The sequence below is a fragment of the Macrotis lagotis genome, chromosome 1 (assembly GCF_037893015.1).
Source record: "Macrotis lagotis isolate mMagLag1 chromosome 1, bilby.v1.9.chrom.fasta, whole genome shotgun sequence".
In the NCBI taxonomy this organism is placed as follows: domain Eukaryota; kingdom Metazoa; phylum Chordata; class Mammalia; order Peramelemorphia; family Peramelidae; genus Macrotis; species Macrotis lagotis.
The window spans coordinates 416,178,592-416,186,214 of record NC_133658.1 but is presented as its reverse complement, the minus strand read 5'-3'; positions in this window follow the sequence as shown (position 1 = coordinate 416,186,214).

Sequence of the window (7,623 nt, the reverse complement as noted above, 5' to 3'; positions counted from 1 at the left end):
GTCATTCAACAAGCATTCATTAAAATATTTCTGTGAAAGAGTTACTCTTCTAATCATTGGGTCTACAAAGAAAGGCAAAAACAATCCCTTCCCTTCAAGGAACTCATATCATAATAGAAGAGACAATGTGTAAATGACTATCTACATATAATGTGCAGCATAAATGAAAGGTCATTTTAGAGGGAAGGCTTTAGCTGTTGTAGTAGTGTAAGGAGAGCAGGACCAATCTCTTGTAAAAGGTGGGGATTTGAATTGAGACTAGGAAGAAATCAGGAAAGCAGGAAGTGGAGAGAGACTAATCCAAGCATGGGGGACACCCAGTGAAAAGGTTCTGAGTTGGAAAATAGAATGTTCTGTTAGAAGGATAGTAAATAAATCAGCGTAACTGGATTGTGGAATATATGGAATAAAGAATAAGAGGACTAGAAAGGTTCGAAGGTGCCTGATCATGAAAGGCTTTAAATTTCAAATAGAAGATTTTTTTTTTATTTGATCCTGGAGCAAATAGGGAACCACTGAATTTGAGTAGGGTGGGGTTTGGATGTCAATTGACCTTTACTTTTAGGAAAATATCTTTGGCAACAGAGTAGATGATTGACTGAATTAGAAAAAGCCTTGAGATAGAGTTCTTTTAATTTTCATTTCTCTAATTATTTCTCTATTTCATTTCTCTAATTATTAGTGATTTTTTCATATGATTATTGTTAACTTAGATTTCTTCCTCTTAAAAATTCCTTTTCATCTCCTTTGACCATGATGCCTTTAAACGTGTCCCTTTTTGTCTCCCTTAATGCTGTGCTATGCTTACCATTGCTTCTTTTGAAAATAAGATAGACATGCCTGTCTTTTTGAGACTCAGCTAAAACATAAAAAAGATCTATTCCATCTCAGCTCTTGTACCTATTTTTAAGTGTCAAGTGTGTTGCTTGCAGCAAATTGTTGTTTTGTGGTTTTTAATTTAGCTTATCATTCTTCTATTTTATAGGTGAGGATAATCTATCAACATTCAAGGTGTTAAGTGTTTTTCTCTCCATCAATTTGTTTGCTTATAAAAATAATAATTATAATTTTTATTGTAAAATAAAATAATACTTTTTTCTTTTGGTTATTTTAAAAATATTTTTATCAGTGTCTTTTGTTTTTATTCACTTTTGCTACTGATTATGGCCCTTTGTCATCTCTATCATTATACATATAAACATTCATAGTCTGGACTAGGTCACACATATTTGTAACAAAGGATAAAGAAAAATGACAAAATGAGTTTAACAGTAATAATAATTAAACCCAATTCTAGTTATGATCTTTTCTCACAATTACACTATTATAAGTTATTGTTTATATCTGTTTTTCTTAATTGTTATGTATGCTGTTAAAAAAAATCACATAATTTACTTAAGCCTTGGAAATTATTTGACACTTTTGACCTTAAGGGGTTTTCTTGGCAAAGATAACAGAGTAGTTTGCCATTTCTCCAGCACATTGTACAGACTGTACAGACAAAATGGTTAATTGACTTGCTCAGGGTTACATAACTATTAAGTGCCTATGGCCAGACTTGATCACAGGAAGATGAGTTTTCCGGATTCTAAACCAGCATTCTATTCACTGTACAACACAGCTGCCTTGGAGATTATAGGCTTATATTTAGAGATGATCAACTGATTATGGAAAAAATGAATTCTCTGGTTTATTTATTTATGGGAGGTGGTAAAGGCAATCTTAGTAATTAATAAGTAAATATTAGCTTAAAAATCAGAATGATATCATATCAAATATGAGAGTCAAGTAGCTATTTGGGGGAACCATTCCAAGTAGATTATACATGAGTTTTCTTGACCCTAAAATCATTCTATAATTTAATTGAACATAGTTAAATGTATAAGTAGTGGCATTTTCTCCATTTTTCTTATTGGGGTCTTACCTCACTAGAGTCCCTTAAGGTTTGTCCATTTTGATTTGGTGTTTTTATTTTTTATTATCATTTCTGAGGTGACTCTTGGAGAACTGGGCTTAGGTGGAACTATTCATATCAATATCTTTGCTGTAAGACTCCATTTTAAAAACCCCAAGAGAAAAATTTTCCTTACCAATACTACAGCACTTCTATGGAACTTCATGTTTCAAAGATAACTTAAGGGGGGTGGCTAGGTGGCACAGTGGATAGAGCACCGGCCCTGGAGTCAGGAGTACCTGAGTTCAAATCCAGCCTCAAACACTTAATAATTACCTAGCTGTGTGGCTTTGGGCAAGTCATTTAACCCCATTGCCTTGCAAAAAAAAACACCTAAAAAAAAGATAACTTAAGGTGGTTTAGGTAAATGCTATCCACCAAATATTTCAAATCCTCTGAGTTAATTTGTGATTGGTGACCTGAATTCATCAAGTGAAACCAGGTATCTTCTTATTTTTCTACTTATGCTAAGTATCAGATTCTTATTAGGATTCCTGTTGTGTCCTTTTTGGGTCTTCATTTGCTTCTCCAGGCTTTACCACAGCCCCAACTCATGAGTTTTCCCTCCTCTTATTTTGTCATCTACTATATATGTCTCTCTCTCTCTCTTTCTCTCTCTCTCTCTCTCTCTCTCTCTCTCTCTCTCTCTCTCTGTTTCTCTCTCTGTCTGTCTGTCTCTCTCTATCTCTCTGTCTGTCTTTCTGTCTATCTCTCTCTCTTTCTCTCTCTCTATCTCTGTCTCTGTCTCTCACTCATTTTTTGGGGGGAGTGATAATTTCATATACTGTTATTTAATCATAATGGGTAAAGATAAGAGACTTGGGCAATTTATTTAGCATTCCAGTGTCCCAGGAAACTCTCTAAGTCTGTATTTTGAAAAGTATCAGTTTGGAAGCTATTTAAGGAAACGTTCTGAAGTTATAACTTGCTAATCTTCATTTCTAGAGAAAACTTCTGCAATATAAGTTCCCTGAATTGATGAAACCATATCTGGACCAAGAAATTGTCATTTAATTTTTTTTTTACTTTGCTTTTGTTATTTACATTGTATGTATTCAGGATTATCTCTCTGTCTCTGTCTTACTGTCTCTCACTATCTCTGTCTTTCCATTTCTCTCTATTTCTGATTCTCTCTGTATCTCTCTGCTGCTCTCTCTCTCTTTTTTGTCCTTCTCTGTTTCTGTCTCCTTTCCCCTTCCCCTCCCCCACCCCCACACATACACTAGATTGTAACTTCTGTGAGAGTGGGAACCATATGTTAAATTTTCCTTGTATCTTCTTTACTAAATAAAGTAGATGCTCAGAAAATATATTTGATGTTGAAAGGACATTCATGTACACATGTGGGAAGACTGCCTGGACTGACCTTTTCTGAAGTCTGAAGACCAAGATTTGAAAACCAGTAAGTTCATAAGTACCACTGTGAAATATAAAAATATTATATAGATACTGTGGATCAGACTTAGATGGTATTGAATTTCATACTTTATGATTTAGTTAAAAGATAATTATATTGGGAATAGGAAAACCATATTCCAGTTCTGATTCTTGAATTAAAAATGTGAATTTAGGAAAGTAATTTTCCCTCTCTGACTTTTGGTGAAAAATTGAGTAGGTTGTATTAAATTATTTCTTTTTAAAGAAATCATTTATTATTTTTTTAAATAATAATAATTTTTATCTACTCTGTCCTTCCCACTATACTCTCTTCTCCAATAGAATAAATTTTGAAAAAAATAAACCTGAAAAAATATAACTTTTATTACACAACTACATAATCTGTCAAAAACAAATTCACATATTAGTCATGTCCAAAAATGCATGCCTTGTATAAATTGTTCTCCAAGTTCAGCTTATTTTGCTCTGCATTAGTTCATAAAAGTCATGCCAGGCCATGTGATCATTCCTTATGGCATAGTAATTATTCCATTACTTTATATGTCACAATTTGTCTAGCTATTGTTCCCTGATAGGAGGATACCCTCTTAGTTTCCAACTTTTGGCTATCATGAAAAAGAGAAGCTAAAATATCAAGCAATTTGTTTAATTGAAGCAGAAAATGTGAAGATGAATTGTTTAAATGGTAATTGGGCAATAAAAAACATATCTTTTCAGAACACTGATATGTTAATTTTTTATATTTTATTTTTTCCAGTTACATGTAAAAATAGTTTTTTAACATCTGCTGTTTCAGAAAATTCTGAGTTCTAAATTCTCTTTGTCCATTCTCCCATCCTTGAAAAAAACAAGCAATTTGATATATTATACATATGCAGTCATGTAAAACATATTTCTATATTAGCCATGTTACAAAAGAAAACAGGCTTTCAAAAATCAAGAAAAATAAAGAAAAGTTTAAAAAGTATGCTTCAATCTTCATTCAGATTACAATTCTTTCTATGGGGGGTTGACAGCATTTTTCATCAGGATTATCTTGGATCCTGTATAGTGAGAAGAGTTAAGTCATTCCTAGTGGACTATTACTGTGTGCAGTGCTCTCTTGCTAACTTCACTTTGCAGCAGTTCATGTAAGTCTTCCCAGACTTTTTTGAAAGCATCCTTTTCCTGCTCATCATTTCTTTCAGCACAGTAGTACTTCATCACAATCATAAATCACATCTTATTCAGCTGCTCCCCAATTGATAGACATCCTCTCAGTTTCCAATTCTTTGCCATCACAAAAAAGCTGCTATAAATATTTTTTGTACATGTAGGTTTTCTTCATTTTCTTTTGATTTCTTCGGGATACAGACTTGGTAGTGGCAATGCAGGGTCAAAGGATAGGTGCAGTTTCATTGCCCATTGGGCATAGTTCTAAATTATTTTCTAGAAAGATTGGACCATCTCACAACTCTACCAGCTTTGCATTAGTGTCCCAATTTGTCCACATCCCCTCTAACATTTGCCATTTTCATTTTCTGTCACATAAGCCAATCTGTTAGACGTGGGGTGGTACCTCAAAGTTATTTTAATGTGGATAAATTAATTCAGAGCATTTTTCATATGATTTTAGATAGCATTTATTTCTTTGTAAAACTTCCTGTTCATATCCTTTGACCATTTATCAATTGGGGAATGACTTGTATTTTTATAGACTCAGTTTTCTATGTAGTTGAGAAATAAGGACTTTATAAGAGAAACTTACTGTAAATCCCCTCCCCTGCTCCAGTTTTCTTCTTTCCTTCTAATCTTGGCTGTGTTGGTTTGGTTTGTGCACAACCCTCTTAATTTAAAGTGATTGAAATTATTCATTTTATACCTGATAATGCTAATTCTTAATTGGCCATAAATTCTTCTCTTATCCACAGATCTGACAGATAAAATATTCCATGCCCCCTTAATTAGCTTATGATATTGTCCTTTATATCTAAATCACATCCATTTTGACCTTACCCTGAATCATATCCAGTATGAGCTGTTGGTCTATACCTAGCTTCTGTCAAACTGCTTTCCCAGAAAACTTTTGCCAAATAGTGAATTCTTGTTTTAAGAACCCAAATATCTTTGAGGATCACAGAGAACAGTTAAAATAATAAAAAGTTAGTGGGTGGTTTGTTTTATATTAATGTCTTAGGAAAAGACAGAAGTCAGGGGGACAGGAAACTGTATTCTAGAAAAGGAGGGAGCAGGTGAGGGAAATTACAATGGCATAATAAATGCAATAAATGGTGGTCATGAATGATCATGGATAAAAAATGAACTTTACTTTCATCTGAACTGGATAAAGGATCAAATACAATTATAAAATGACTCTTTTTGCCTCTTCAAGCTCTTCACAAGCTGGCCCCTTCCTATCTTTCCATTTTTTTGGACATATTACTCCTCTTCTCGTATTCCTTAGTATAGACAAACTGGACTATTTGTTGTTTATGACATACAGCCCTCCCTTTTTTTACACTGCTTTTGCACTGGCTATTCCTCATATCTAGAATGTGTTTCCACCTATCCTTCATCTCCCTATATGCATCACTTAGTGTAGGAAATTTTTCTTTCCCAGTTAACCCAGACACTAATACCTTTTATTCTATGACTATGTCCTATCTATTCTTATATTTATCTTTTATGTTGTGATTTATTATATGTTATCTTCCCTATTAGAATGTAAGCTACCCAAAGACAGGAGATGTCTTTGCTATTTTAGGGGATCCACAGTACTTAAAAGAGTGCCTAGGACTTAGTAAATTCTTGTTGACTGCTATATGAAAAGCCCTGTATTAGACAAAGAGGGAACTTATAAGGCTGAAAAAAAATGGAGCAATTGCTGCTCTACAGTAATTGCTTTGTAATAAGAGGTTACATTTTAATGTATCATATATGCAAATAAGGTTGATTCCAGGTAGAATTTGACAAAGACAAAGGATGGCTCCTGGTAAAGAGCTCTAGGAGAGCCTTGAAGAAGGGCAGATCCAATTGTTCTAAGCCCAGAAGAAAAATTAAATTTCAGGAAGTAGCAAGTGATGATGATACAAGCTTTGGGAAATATATGAAGGTGACAGAGAAGGATGAAATTGAGAGTAGTTTGTTTAGAGCACAGAGAACAGTAGGAAGATTGCTGCAGCAGATACAGTGATCTGTTGGAATGCTTCTCAGTGAGGATATTAGCTCAGTTGTGGGTTTTTGGGGAAATCATTTTTCCTCTCTCAACCTTAGTTCCCCTCATCTATAAAATGAAGGAGATGGAGTTTGTTGGATAATGTCTGAGGTTTCTTCCAATTCTAACATTCTATGTTTTAACATTTACATTCTCAGATCCCTTGCTGCTCCAATATTTTCTCTAAAGTCTCTTCCAACCAGAATATCCTATGGTTCTATCAGGATTAAAGTGAAAAATCATGATACTTTGGAGAAACGTCTACATGAGGCATCTGACATCAGCCACAAACCACAAAGTTTGAAAATGGAGTAAAATACCCTTTATTTGCTTTGTCATCACACTTCCATTTCAGACCAGGAGACTCTTTTGTTATTAAACAGACTGAAACCAAACAAAAGGGACACTGTTTCTTTTATGAGTAATGCACTGACCTAGCCCTGAAAAAAAATTAAAAGTTCACATCTACCGTATGAACTGTTGAGACAGCCCAAGATTTATTATGATGGATGCATAAATTATTTCTCCTTACCACCACTTAAATTGTCTAATTATTCACAGCTGTTTTCAATTTGTCTCAGGTTGTTAATTGGAGGAGGTGGAAAGGACTGGGGTGAGTCTTACCTGGCTTTGGGCCCCCAGTGTAAAACCAGTCTGATTGATCCTTGGCCTGAACTAGCCTTGCGCCAGTCACAGAGCAAGCCCTGAGGCTGATCCTTGGAATCCGCTGAAGGATCTGTTAGTCACAGTTATTCTCCAGCCTCCTACAAGGATGAGATAAAAGTTTAGAACCACCCTCATTGCTTTCCAGTTTGGATAATTATTCTGCTCCTGAAGATGATCAGTCTGACCCTGGAAAAGGGAGAGGCCACATTTACTCTTCTCCTCAAGGAATAATTTAGGGCCTAGAGAGACATTTGGATACAGACTTTAAAATCTTAATTTTTGGACTGAAGAGAGAGCAAAAAGGAGATTGGGGGTGACAGGAGTCTCACGGATGTTTAACTGGGCTGAGGGAAGCTACCATTGCTCCAATTTCCTTCTGAAGTGAGTGTGAGTGACTCAAGATCCACTAGCT